Consider the following 15804-nt stretch of genomic DNA (forward strand, 5'->3'; position numbering starts at 1 on the left):
CTGGAAAAAAAATAATGTAACAAAGCATGCTGTCACTCACATGTGAGATTATTCTTATAATATGTCTCTAACATTATTAATATCTTAAATGCAACATGTCACCATTCATCAGTTTTTATTATCTGATTTTAATTTGAGAAATTTCTCTTCAATTCAGTATCAGAAATTATTAACGACAATTTTTGAAGAAAGATAAGTTATATAAAATTGCATAACTCCTTGATAAAAGATTATCCGGGATAGTGATAAAAGATTGCCAAACAAATGACTATTATTAAATATTATAAGTATCTAGGGAGATTGACTAAAATGTGTATCTGATATACACTCAATGTACTGCAGGCTTAGAATCACGGTACTTTAAGCACTAGGAATTGAGGCTCTCTTGTTTCATAGTGGCTGATTTCATGAGAATGGCCTTTGACAATCATATGATTTAACTTCAGCCTATAAATCCACACTAAAATCTAACTGTGTATTAATTATGCTATGGACATATAATTTGTCTTGCTCTTCAGTGGCTGCTGCTACACATACTTACATTTTTTCATGGAGGCCGCTATATTCAATTGTGTTTATTAGTTCAATAGCCAGTATTTTGCTGCGTACACAGCAATTCTTAGAGTCCTGCAGGGAACAGAGACAAGAGCCTAGAAGATTCTTTATTCTCTATCTTGAGCCTTTCTGTATGAAAACCTCCAGAATGCATTTACCTAAATAAAAAAGGCTGTATTCTTTTTAAGTTTTGTGGCATTGATTGATCATATCTCCGAGATGTCTGACTGCTAAAGGAATATAGAATTATCTTTCTAGCTCAAATTTTATGGTAGAAGTTGAAGCAATTACAGAGCATAAGAAAATTTGATCTCTTGGCTTCAGTTATATAAATAGATATTAAAAATCTTGATTATACCCTTTCCACCTCTCACTTAAAATTGCAATGATGATTTCTGGAACTTTCTCTATTATGATAGCAATGTTAATGCTTTCAAATTATATTTAAAGTGTCCCATATTTTTAGCAATTAAAATATTTTTTGTTTTTTTCTTTTATATCCTCACTGAATATTAACTCCCGTTTTATTTGTGGCCATAAAGACAAAGGAAGCAGAATAACTTACAATTTGAAATCTTAGCAAGCATTTGATAATTTTCTTCCTATTCTCCCCAAAAGGCTCCACATTTCCTTAGCCCATGCTTAAATTAATGATAAACACTCCACACTTTGGGCACACTCCTACAATCTATACTATCTCCCTATTATACAGAATACAACTCTCTAAAATAATCTTACTCTCTTCTCACATCTATTTACTTTCCAAGTTAGTTGGGAGAATCACAGGTTTCACAATATGTAGATAATAATTGGGGAATTTGCAGATGTGAAAAGAGACTTTGTGACATCTTATGAAAAGAAAATGAAATATGCATGCATAAAGAACCTTGATCTTTAGAAAAGACCCAGGAGACTTTCAACAAGCTTAAGCATAGAATGTGTTAGATAATTAGCAGAAGCACTAAAGTCTGTAATACATCATGAACTGGGAGAGGATAACGCAAAATGAGACTTGTTTCTAGGAAATTATTTGCTTTGAAACATGCAACATTTCTCGAAACATGCAACATCCCTGCTATGCTATTTCTAAGCTTTAAATTGTTTCTGATCTTTACATAGTTAGATATAAGAAACAAAATTCATGAGACATGTCAAATGAATATATCTCCAGCGCCTCTCAGGTCTGTCCCAGTTTGGGACAGAACTTTTTCTGGGTGTGCCTCTAAGTCAGGTATATTTGTTTCTAGTTTATGACCCATACTACTTATTAGTCTCTGCTTTCCTTCTATTTTGAGTTTTAATTCAATAATTACTACAGACTTTTATTTTTCCTCAAAAATGCTTTACAAAATTATGTCTATGGAATTCTGCAGCTCCCATTCTCTCTAAATTGGATGTTATTGATCTGTAACAATCAGCAATTATTCTTCACATTGGGCTGCTGGCAGGCGTGGGGTTTTTAAAGCCCTTTTGGCATGAAGAAAACTTTCTGATTTGGAGTCTAAATTAAAAAATAATTACTTATGTCTGTAGTCTCTTCACTTGCCAATTCCTCTGTGATACCGTTTAACAGCCCCGGTCAACAGCGGTGCACAATATAACTCTGTAATCACTTATGAAATGTTGTGGGGTTCTGAACGGATAGAAGTTGGAAAATAATTAAAATCATATATATACTTAAAAATGCACATGGAAATGGTATAAGTGAACAGACTCTTGAAGCGTACAGCACTATAGAAAACTGGGAGCTTATTTCTGGGCTAGTGAAATATCGTTGTCAATAACTTTTGGGCAATGTAGAAGGTAGATCCAACATTCAGACAGTAGTCAGTATACACTTCAGGAATTTTGGAAATGTTCTAATAAAAAGAACATGAGACAGAAGAAACTGAACGTTATGCCCAATCACATATATTTGTAAAGTTACAACAATGAGATAGTGATTAGCATCACTATCGGTACAGCAAACGGTATATCTGACCCTTATTTCTACTACTCATATAAGAGACGGTAGAATAATCAAACTTTAAAGTGCAAGATACGATGTAAAGGAACTTTGGGAAGAAAGGTTGTCTGGGATAACATAAACAAGCCTGCAAAACTAGATTATTCTCCAAAGAACCTTGATGCAAATTTTTTTTAGACACTTTTGTTTTTTGTTTTTTTGCAGGATGGAGAGGGAAGCGAGGGTGTTACACAGCTCTGCACAGCTAGGTTTTCAATGATTAGATTTGACAACATAAGAGTCCTATCAACACAATAGGATGATGTAAAGAAAAAAGGATTGTAGACAGTACTGTCTACTGTTTATATAATACTGTGTTATTGGATACTAATTATGTGTCCATCAAGTTACAGACATCATCTCTGCTTACCTTAAAATTGTCCTAGTAAGTGTACTTGTTATTTTAACTTTACAGTTGAGAAAACGAAAGCTCAGATATGATGTGTGGCTCACCTAAGTATACTTCTCTATGGCACTTGAGCAATTTTTAGATCACGTGTCTCTCACTCCAGATCTTTGCGCTGGGCCATGTTATCTGATGAACGAGGAGGGAGTGGACGTAGAGAAGCTACATCTAAAGTCAATGCATTGACTCCAAATAGAAAGTAAATGTAAAGATGAATCCAATCATTCCAATACTGCCTGAGATTTGCCGAATGCAATTATTTTAAGTGTCGTTAAACAAGAGAAAAATGACTCATATCTCTGAAATGTTTAAATAACCCATTTAATGACCATATTTTAAATTCATACTCTTTAAATTTAATAACCTACTTTAAAGTAAGAAATAGAAGCACATTTCAATGTTTCATTACCATCAAAGAACAAACATATTTTGTTAGGGCACCTATCACTGCGTAAATTTTATAATCCAGTACTTTACGATGTAGTTCTGGAGGCTCTGAGGACTAATATCTCTTGGAATTTCCAGGGAACTTTAGAGATTGAGAACAGACCTCTTGGGGTTCCCTAAGGAAAATTATCGTGCTAGCTGTAGGCAAGCCTGAACTTTTTAAAATGCCTCAATGTCTCTTTGATGTACACTGAAATACACAATCATCCACACAGACCTTTCTTAAAGTCAATTCTAGATTGCTCAGGGCTTGATTAATTAGGCTATAAATTTTCCAATCCCTATCTGCTTCTAAGGGACAATGTGTCTTCTAAAGTCCTCAACTCGTGTCAGATTTACAATTTGCAATTTACAAGTGAGTTACAAATAATACGGTATTTTTAATTCTAGGGTTCTTATACTCAAGAATCAGAAGGGCTAATTTCAAAACTTGGCTCTGCTACTTAACAACTGTATGGCAATTTCTTCATCTATACTATCAGAATAATAAAAGCATGTCTCTGGTTCTTGTTAGGAGAAAAATGCGATAATGCTTATAAAGTGTTTAGCACATTATTAGTCTAATGTTGATTTTTGCCCTTAGGCTGTGTCTCATGTCATTACCCCTCTCTTTTTATCATCTCTTTCCAGATCATATTTTTCCTATTAGAAACCACACAAGTGTTGAGCAACAGCACATCTTAAAATAGTATGTGATAAATGAATGAAGAACAAATACAATAACATGCCTCCAAAATTCTGGACTCAACTTTTCACCAGGTTGCCCATGAAGGCAGTGGCTCTGTGGTGTGTGGTCTTGCATGGACTTCTCAGTGTTGGCATCCCTGGGTACTTAGTGATCACATAAGTACTTGTTGATTTACTGATTAAATAATACAAGGAAAAAGTGAGGCGTTTTAGAAAAGACTGTTTTCTTATTTGGACTTTTAAAAACGACTGTGATTATCTTGGATCTTGCATAGGTTCCTCAAGATAGCCCCTGTCTGCACACATTTCGTCTTCATATAATTGACTGAGATTATGTATTTTCTTATGGCACCCAGACTAAGAATAAATAATTTCTCAACCATTATTACATATGTAAAATAGATCTAGAAGTATACTACAAACACCTGTCTTTTCCCTCTTGCCAGTTGTCATGAAAATTTTCAATCCAGCAAATTTCGTTTTGGGTGTGCGTGTGTATGTGTGTCTGTGTATACACAGGTGTGTGTGGGCATATGTTTAATATGATAGATAATTACCTACGAGTATTTCTTTTCTTGGGCAGAGAGTTGAGTCACCCCATCAGTTTGACAACAGTTTGAGACATCCAAAATGAAGTCTGATTGGTGATGAGAGATTAATAAATAAAAATGGCATTGGGAGTGAAAAGGAAGACAGTTTAGCCAGGCTGCCTTCTTCTTAGATTGTTTGAAATTGCATTTTAGGGCATTAGTGTTATTTTACTTGAATTAGAAATAACAAAGCGCCAGAAGATGTTGCAGACACAAAGAAACTATGAACCATCAAGAGCAATTGGTCAATGGAATAAATTCAGAAAACAATTAAAAAGGGGGTTTTATTTTTTGGACTCCCTTTGAGTATCATTCAACTGTGATAATGCTTCAATAACTGGTTACTTAGTTGGAACTTAAGGCTGATAGGAACCCATTTATCAACAAAACATGGTCTCCGGTTCTTTTATTCAGCAGCTTGCTCATCTCAAATATAGTAAATCAACTTTGCAAATAGCTACTTGCCAACCGCTAGAAGTCCACTGGATTTGGCAGTATTAAGGTTATTTATCCTGTGAGGCATACAAAGTTTAGTAGAAATATGAATAGCTTATAAGTAGTAAAAAATAAGTAAAGGAATTAAATCGTGAAACTGTGATAATAATGACGAAAGGGTAGATTAAAAATATGTTTTAATTAGAAGAAAACATGGTATCAGGGTGGAAGGCTATGGGTGGCTCCCACTCACCAGGACTGATCCAGCTTTTGTTGCTACCAAATGTCCAACCTGCCAGCAAAGTCTCCGGTGCCGACCACTGTGGTTCATCCCTCAAGAAGGCAAACGAGCTACTTGATAGCAACTTAATTATGTTAGAAATGGCAGCATTCATCTTGACTGGAATCAGCACATACTCTGCATTTTTATTTGCTTTTCCTGTCTTTAGTGATTAAGCCAGCATTACTACTTAAGCGCTTACTGAGTGTTTACTGACTCAGCAATACAGGATCAAGTATAACATCACATCAGACCAAAGGACTTCCACTTTGCAGTGAAGGGCTTGCAGGGATGGGCACATGACCATAGGATCCACCAGTCACGTCATATATTGCAACCTCCAGGAGTTCCCCTGTGACAGAGCAATGGAATAGCCTTCTGGAGGTGCAGCTGAGGTGTTGGTTTGGAGATGACACCTTGAAATGATGGGGCATCATCCTTTACAATGGAAAATATATCCTAAATCAATAACTATTATATCATGCTATGTCTCCTATATGATCTGGGAATTGAAGGATGGCAGTAGGAATGCCCTCCTTTATATCACTCGTGGTAACCCACTTGGGAGCCTTTGTGTTTTGTCTCCCCATGTTTTTATGTTTTGAGTATCTAGATTTTATATTTCCCAGAAAGTTAATGTTTCCACCAGGAGGCACAGCAAGAGATTCATTAACCTTTAAGTCATGGCTGCAGCTGGGTCCCTTTAGCAACTTGTCCAAGAGACCAGTACGCAAGGAAAGAAGTTACCATCCTGGTGGCAGTAATGCACTTAGAAAGAGGCTCTATTTCTGATGGGCTCTGGTCCTCCCTTGACCAATTTTGAAGGTAAAAGGACAAATGCAACGGCCATGGCCTGAGAAAGACATTGCGACAAAGTCTCAGCCTTCACAGAGATGATGCTGTGGCCACCCTGTGGTCATTGAGACCCAAAGAGGGGCAAGATGAGGAAAAATTGGAATCTAGTAAAGAAGAAAAATAATGAGTACTCATTTGTGGCCTGGAAGTAGTGCTGTGGTGGTGTTGTAGTTTGTCATCCCAACCTTTGTCTTGCAAATTTATCCATGACAAGAGTCTGGCCGGAGTCCTTGAGAAGCTGTGCAGACTTTTCATATGAAGCAATTTGATCCAAGCAGTGCAGGAGATGAAGTGCGGTACATGCTGTGGCATGCTGCTAAGAACTCCTCTTCAGAACTGACACTCTCTCCCAGATGCCAGGATGGCCCTCAGCCCAGTCCTTCTCATGGGGCAGTCAGCTGAATAGATCCAAGGCATGGCCCCTCCCTTGAGTGTGTGCATGTAGAGTGGCTGATCAATATGGGGTAATAAGGCCAGGCCCAATTCAACTGTTTTGAAGGGCCATTCCAGCCCTAGGGACTCTGAGGCAACTGCATCACATTTCAACTTCTACCTCCTGATTTATTCACCTCTCATAGGTTTTGTTCCCCAAAACACCCTCCAAAAATCCCTCCCTGCATGTAAATCTCAGAGTCTCAATAGTTTGTCAGGAAATTCAAACCATAACAAGTGGAACGGAGTTGCCATGGTTGTGTCAGCTTACTCCCTTAACTCTTGTCTCTTGCTACCAACACCAAGGAATGTAAAATTTCCTCCCATTCCTACCCACATCCTTTCCCCAAAGGGATCAGAGAGGAGTATGTCCACAGGTATCAGTACTTAATGAGCAAGCTCTGTTAAGAACTTAAAATATCTTGAAAATTAATGCCCAATTTCCTCTTTGTTTCAAAGTGTAATTGGCTTGCAGTTTAAGAAATGACTATGGTTATAGAAAATAATGAAGAAAATAATCAGCTATGGGAATAATCTGTGCACAGGATGCATACACACAGATAGACACATAGCTAAGAATGAAAAAATAATAATTTAGACATTCTTAATCCAATGATCTGTGTAAATAAAACATGACTTTCCCAGTTTACTATTAAATCTGCTTGATTTGAAAGAAGGAATGTTAGTTTTTAACTTTTATTTTGAAATAATTTTGGATTCACAGCAGAGTTGCAAAAGTAATACAAAGCGTTCCAATATGCCCTTCCACCAGCTCCCCTGAGTATTAACATACCCACAATATAATTATCAAAACCAGGGAAATAAAATTGTTACAGTAATGGAAAGGGTATTATTTTTAATTTTTGGCTAGAGATAAAACCTTCTTGTAGCTGTCTAGTGCAGACTTACTTATAAAAGCAAATAAAACAGCTGCTTTATCCTGTCTCATCCTGAGCAAATAGGTCATTATGTGGATAATCAAAGCTGAAATCTCAAAATCTCAGAAGCTATTTTAAAGATTATCTAGCCTAACCAGCCCCTTATGTAATAACTCTAAAGGTATTTGCATATTAGTAAAATTAGTAAAAATTAGCATTTCATTACTTAAAAAGCTTTAATTTTCAAGAAAGTTCTCATTTTGAAGAGTTACTCAATATTGATCAAATATTTAAATTTCTCTTATCCTGACCTATTATACTCAGAATTTGGTCTATTCTTCTTTGTTTTATCGGTGTGCATACGGTACGGTTTGAAGACCATTTACCACCTATTTACTCTCCACTATCTAAAGTACAGTTTATTAATCTTATGTTTAAAATGTGGTGCCCAGAACTTACAACCCTATCCTTTCTCCAACTGGTGACTGAACAACACAATATAAAGAAAAGGCACCATATCTTTTATCCTGAATACTGTATTTGCATTGATTCAGTCAATGGTTGCTTTGGCATTTTGTCACTCTCATCATACCATTGACTTATATTTAGCTTGATGTTACACAAAACCACTAAGCCCTTCTTACACATGGTGCTGTCAAACTGCAGCTGCACACAACCATGCAAACATTGAAAATCCTGGAAATCTGTTTATGTCAGTAAATTATAAACATTTTCATCTGAGACTTCATTTCGGTAATGTAATCAGATATGCAAGATCTCTTTCATTACATTACCTAGATATTTAGAAATATGTGACATAGAAAATATCAGGCTAAACAATGAATTCTCCCCCTCTCCCAAGAATAGTTCAAAATTATAAATATTTCGATTTTTTATTTTCATCACAGGAACTCTAACAACAGATCTTTTTTCATTTCGATCCAAAAATCTACGTTATCTGATAATCCAATTTTTCCTGAGTGACTATCCAAATGGATTTTTGCATTCTAAAGTGATATCTGTGTTGAGAAAGTTCCCGCAATCTTGAGTTTACATCCTGATGAGACTCTTAAATGTTTGTTTTGAAAATGCAAACTCATTTAGGAGAAGTTATTATGATATAATTATTAGTTGAGCTCTTGCTGAGAAATATCATCCTGGAACTCAGTGCCAAATCTTAGCAAGACTAATAACAATAAATACAAAATATTCCTGTTTGCATGGAATCATATACATTAGCTAACTGCCACTTTTTAAAAGAAGTTCATGTTTATCTGAGCAAAAAATCACAGTTTTTTAAGAAAATTTGCCCATAATTTTGTCAGTGCATATGCAACATTCACATTGGTGATAATGTGCAATTAATAATGCTACAGCTTGTCAAACAGACATTGACAATAATTTGTTTAAAAAATAGTAGAATTATTTATTCTGATCAACACAAACAAAAAAGTCTATCAAATTAAAAATAAAGCCATGCTTTTTTTCTAAATCACACTTGAATGTTTCATAATTACCTTGTATGCTTTTATGTGTACCTTGTTAATAACATGGATTCAAATTTCAATGTGGCATATGAGGTAGACTGGCTCACTATACATGTATTCCAGCATCTTTCTGGGATGTTCCTATGTTGCAGAGGCTGTGAAACTAAAAACTACCTTTCCCCAAAAATCTTGCAAGAGAGATCTATATGTGTTTTGCATTCTGATGATCGAATGCCCTTGTTGGTCCTTGAAGCAGAAGGCATGCCCCAGTGTGTAAGAAAGCAGTTTTCCTGATCTAGTAGATGTCAGTAGTTCTGGTGGCTGAAAACTTATTCTGGGATCTCAGCTAAAATGTTTTAATGTGGAGCGAACAAAAGTAACAGCAGCTTCTCCATGGTCCAGCTTTCCGACCGTGTGATTCTCTGAGGAGCCCACTTCCCAGGATTGTTCTGGGAATCCTTTCTGGAAATCCAACCTATAACTGCCCCGATGAATCTTCCAATAGTTTTATAGACATGCCTTTGTCTTTAAAATAGCTAGAATGTTTTCTGTCATCTGCTGATAACCCTTACTAATAGATTAATAACATTTCAGTGGAATTTGAAAACATCTATAGCATTGTATTTGCAACACTACTTTGGGCATTATGCAGATTCAAACTTCTGTCTAAATGAATCCTCCTCCACGTAGAATATGAGACTGCCACAACAGTAAAAATGAGTTTCTGCCATTTATACAAACCCATTAATTACTGCTGATTTTTTGTAGGTAATGAATGTAATAAATATGCATCTCTTTGAAACGCACTATTGCAAAATGAATCAAACAGAAGAAAAACTAAAATTTTATTTACCATCATATTCTTCCTTTCTGAGTCAATTGAACACAGCTTATAGCTACCTGCAACAGAATTATTTTAGATGCTTTAGCATACGACAGTCAACCTTCTTCTGTCATCAATTAATAACAAGAGATTGAAAGTCATAAGATCAAACTGTTTTTGTTGCAGAGGCACAACCTGTGTCTATCTTGTAGATATCTCCAAAGTGATATAAAAATTTGCGTAAATATCATGTTAATTTGGACCAATGATTATGTCAACACAGTGGCTTAATCAAAATGACTATAACTTCTTTATCTCTGGAGAAAATTTTAGGGAAAATCTAATATAAATAATTTGACCAAACATAGTCGGAATTTTCCTCAGTAATGGTGCACCTTGACCTACTGACAAAGTCATAGGCAATGAGCTCCTACTGGATAGGAGCTAGGATTTAATATGCAGTATTGTATAACTCCTTTTGTATAATTTTACAGTTGGAAGGGAATGAACAGCCTTGCCATCCAGTTCTTATATCACAGGTTTTAATGTAATAAATGTTTGCTGAATACCATCCAGGTGTACTAGGTGTGGACCTCAAGGTTGAGGAGCTTTCTATTTCCAGAAGTAAAGGGGCTCCCTTAACCCCCAGACTCCTGGTGCAGAGTTCCCATGGTTACGCTGTACACAAACAAATGTTCAGTAAAGCCATATATTCTTTCTATACAAGATACATTCTAAAGAATCATTCCTCTCAGTCAAATAGAAAATAAAACATAATAAAAACTGTGCACACTTGCCCGCTGAACTTGCTCAAAGGTATGTGATATATCCTAGCTATTTCTCCCAAGTTATAAGAGCAAATTAGGCTCACTTCAGATCTTGTCTCAATATTAATCCAGTGGGATTCTCTATAGCAAGAGAGAGCTTAAAACAGAAGATCATTCGCTGAGAATATCATTTAAAACTTGAAGAAATTATTATAGCTCATATTTGAAAAATGAGGAAGAGCATTAATTTTAATATAATTCATTTTTCATTCAGTTCACTTGGAGGATAATTTAATTTGAAAAGATCAAATGCATTGACGAAAATATGTTTCCGTATACTCAACAGGAGGGTATTGGTAATGAAAAGAACCTTAGCTTTCATCTTTATGGTGTCACATGTTAACATTTTAATGAATAGATCAATTTATATAGAGTCAAAGACTTGACATTTGATATTAAGGTCATCCTTTCTAGAAGGTCATGTTTTTTGAAACTATATTAATCTTTGAGCATCTTTTTGAGTATGCTTTATTCCTAGTTTACTATCAGTTATATGTTACTATGATTGCTAGCAGATGAGAAGCCAAAGTAATTCAGATTTCCTCTAGTTTATTTTTTAATAATTAGAAGCATCTCTACACAGTTACTAAGAATAGAGTCCCTCTTAAACAAGATTACAGATAATCTTCCCTTTGTATCTTTTAACAGGTATAAAGTAAACTTGATTTTTCAGAGACATGGGTTCAAATTTGGTTGCTGAGAAGGTGAGAGAGTCCTGTGAGGAGTTGGCTTAGTCTGAGGGCAATTCCCTGAAAAGGTTCATTACAAGAGAATCTAACGGATCCTGTGCATTTTCTTGGTTGACATTACAGATATCTGTAGAAAGACATAGTTCCTCTCCTTGCACACTAAGAACATGCAAGTGTGTGAACACACAAGTTTACCAAAAGTGTTATGTTACAAGTTGTATTACTCTCTCTGTTGCAATGTAGTGGGGAAAAGAAAAAGCAGAGCTATCAATCTGAATATGTGAATTCTAGTCCAACAACTGCTATTTATTTTGCTAACCAGTGCCAGAGAAGTAAGTATGGCCTCCTCTTATTGGAAAATATGCAATAACTAATAAGAGAAACAAACTAGAAAATAAGTCCAATATTTGTAATTACATATATTTTAAATATAAAAAACATTGATATTAAAGGCATGATCAAAATATTATGGCTCTGAATTCAAGAAGAGAACATTTCATTTGCATACTAACAACTCATTGATTCACATTCAGTCTAGCTGTCCTCTTTGAGCTTAGGAAGATTCTTATTCTGTGATTTGCTGAGCACAAAATGGAATTACATTTTTTTGCTTGCTTTCTGGATATCCTTCTTTGCCATTCTATATTTCATCCCCCAGTGATTCTCAATAATGGATGCCTATTAGAATTTACTATGGATATTTTAATAGGTATCAGCTATTCCACGGAGGACATAGATTTCATTTGAAACCTAGAAGTTAGGACAATTGAAGGATGGCTACTTTCATGAAAACTAATAGCTATTTCTTCTTTCATCTAAGAAAACTCTTCTACACAATAGCTTAATCTAGGATAATTTTAAAAATATAATTCCAAGTCCCTCAAAGACCAATTAAGTGAGAATTCCTAGAAGCAGGACACTACTATCATCATTTTTAAAACAAGATGTCACAGACTCAGTTTGGGGGACTATTGGTGAAAAATGGAAGTATGGAGAAGAAAGATGAGGACACAACCCTCTCTCAACTTATAATAAAGTCTCAAGTGATGAGTATATAATTATTGAATTTTGCTTAATATTATCTTGAGTAAATGTTTAACTTTTTTGTTGCTCTTTCACATACATTGTCTATTCCAATTTTCATTAGAAATTTCAGTTATTCAAGATAAACTTCTATCTTTATTTTAGAGTTGGGGTAAATGTGTCTCATGGTGATGAGGGTAGAAAGCAATATGCAAGCCGTTTAAAGTCAAAAAGTGAGTTTAGAACTTAGAAAAACTTAGAATATAAGTTTTTTGAAACTGAGATTATACTTTTTCCTTCCATATGCCACATTCTCCCTATAAAAAGAAGTATGCATAGGGGCCGGCCTGGTGGTGTAGCAGTTAGGTTTGCATGCTCCACTTCAGCTGCTCCAGGTTCCGCCGTTCAGGTCTCCTTCAGAGAAAAGCAAACTCGGGACCTCAACTTTCCTAACAAAATGCTACAAATAATTGAGAAAATTCAACATGAGAGACATGTACTCATGTAAAATAACATTGAATGGGCACCTATTCTGCATAAATAATTTCGCCAGAAGATGTAAGAGTGCAACAAACAAACCAAGAGCGTTTGGTGTCTAGAAGGAGGAGACAGATGGGTGCTATAGTGACTGCAAGATGATGTGCTAGGAGCATGTGACAGCCTGCCTCCAGCATCGCAGAGATCTACGCCCCCTAGTATGCATGCCCTGCATAGCCCCCTCACACATCACACTGAGGTTGGTCTGTGTGACCAAGAGCATATGGAAAAAGCGATGGTATGTCATTTCTGAGATTAGGTGATAAAAAGACTGTGGCCCTTTTGAGTGCTTGTTGTTTCTTTCCTTGGATCGCTTTCTCTTGGATTACTTGCTCTGGGGAAATCCAAGTCCCTCAGGAAGGACCCATGTGAGGAGGCATGGAAGCCTCATGCCAACAGCCACGTGAGTGAAATTGGAAGCTGTATCTTCAGTCCCAGTTAAGCCTTGAGGTGACTGCAGCCCTGGCCAACTTCTTGACTGTAATTTCAGGAGAGACCTTGGAGCTAGAAGTAGCCACCTAAGTTGCTCCTCAATTCCTGACCCTCAGAAACTGTGCGAGATAATAAATGTTTGCCATTTTAAGCTGCTAATTCTTGGAGCTATGTTTTACACACCAATAGATAATGAATAAAGAGAATATTCGAAAGAAAGAGGAATGGAGACCTCTGTTATAACTAGAGAGCTTACAGAAAGCTTGGAGAAGGGATTTGAAACAGGGCTTAAGAGAGGAAGGGCATCTATAAATAGTAGAGGGGCATAAGCATCCCAAACTGACTGAATAGTCTGAGTTAACACAGAAAAGTTGGACTGCGGTGGTTATGATTGATGGAACCTGGGGAGATTGGTTACCTGAAATTCCCATAAACACCTCCAGGATAGGAATGTCTGGAAATGGTAAAAATGTGGTGGGCTTTGAACACCAGCCTGAGGATTTTGTATGTTGTCTGATAGAAATCTGTATTTGTAGAAAACAATTGCAGCCACTTTTGACAATGAATCAGAAGAAGAGAAACTACTGCCAGGAAGACCAGCCAGCAGGCTGTCAGGGAAATAATGAGGCCTATAAAAGCTTTGGCTGGGGAGAAGAAACAAGTGAGAGGGGAACAACTTGATAGATGCCGTTTAGGCCTAATTGAAAGACGTGATGGACGAATTGATGCAGGGGAGAAAGGAGATGCAGGAGTAACAATGGCTCATGTTTTCAGCTTGCAAGTCATGGAAGGAGAGTAATGTCTTTAATCTAACAGAGGGAACATAGGAGGAGGGAAAGTTTGTGGGAAGATGATGAGAGCTAACCAGGCACATAAATAATAAGTCCTTATGTTGGTTTAGTACTCTGGCATTTACAACATAATCTGAAACAGCTATATTATTTATTTGTTCCTCTCAACGATTCTGTAGAGAAAGGGCAAACCTCATCTTCCTCATTTGAGAGATGAAGAAAACCAAGAAAATTAAGTGCAATTAAGTTTGCCAAGGTCACAGAACTGGTAAACAGCAGATCTGGGACTGTTATTCATGTGTTCTGATTAATAGTTCTGTGTTTTTCCATTAAATTCAACAAGTAAGACAATTGGTAATACAGTTCTAATTAAAAAGCTCTTCAGGGGGCTGGCCCCATGGCCGAGTGGTTAAGTTCATGTGCTCCGCTGCAGGCGGCCCACTGTTTTGTTGGTTCGAATCCTGGGTGCAGACATGGCACCACTCATCAAACCACGCTGAGGAAGCGTCCCACATGCCACAACTAGAAGGACCCACAATGAAGAATATACAACTATGTACTGGGGAGCTTTGGGGAGAAAAAGGAAAAAAATAAAAAATAAAATCTTAAAAAAAAAAAAGAGCTCTTTAGATATGCATGTTGGTCTGTACTTGGGTTGGAGGCAGAGGAGAGTGAAGAGAGGGCCACAGTCTGTCCTATAGATTCCTCGACCATTATCAACCTAGAAAATCAGTGAATCACCTCAGATTTAAGCATTTCAGGGACCTTCCATCAGACTAAGTGTTAGAGAGTTTATTCTTCTTTGACCTTTCAAATCAGCTTCTCATTGACAGCTTTTATGACCTTCCCTCTGAAAATCATGTTCCTTTATGTCTGTTGGAGGATTTCCAGGTCTTTGAAACTACCTACAAGCTAACATGCATTTGAATTATATGAATAAAAGGTTTATTCATAGTATTATGTTTCTTGTGTGTTCATTTAAGGGGTGTAAATAATGTTACTGATTAAAATACCAGTAGAACACTGAAAATCCAATCCAGCTCTTAGATTTATTTTAAACCAGAAGTGAATATTACAACTACATTGAAAATGTTTCAGAGTGGTGATAGAAACATTTTGTCCATATACTGAGGCAGATACTATCTGTTAGATTAATCAGATAATTGGATCATTACAAGAAAGTAGGATTCCAAATCTCAAGGTCCTTTAGGATTGTCATACACACATAGTTACCTACAGGAAATTCAGAAAACATTTCTATTGCTTTTTGGTAAGTAATTGTTATTATAATTATTTTCTGTATAATTCCATGTCACTTGTGTATTATTATTGTATTTTATTGCTAAATTTTCATATTTTCTCATCATCTGCTATGTTCCTATAACTCTGTTCTAATTTTTTTTGTAATTTTTGTTTTTGTAATTGTTCTCTTTGTAAAAAGATCACCATCAGAAACTTCAGGTATGAACCACTGACTGAGGCAAAGTGCACTGTTAAAATGATCGAACTCACACAGTCATTGTAGAATTAACAGATAATTCCCAGGATATTGATCCAGAATTTGCCAGAGACAATTACTTTATATTTTTAAGCACTAAAATTGACCACTTACAAATAGAATATTC

Source organism: Equus przewalskii, chromosome 32 (assembly GCF_037783145.1).
Source record: "Equus przewalskii isolate Varuska chromosome 32, EquPr2, whole genome shotgun sequence".
Lineage (NCBI taxonomy): Eukaryota > Metazoa > Chordata > Mammalia > Perissodactyla > Equidae > Equus > Equus przewalskii.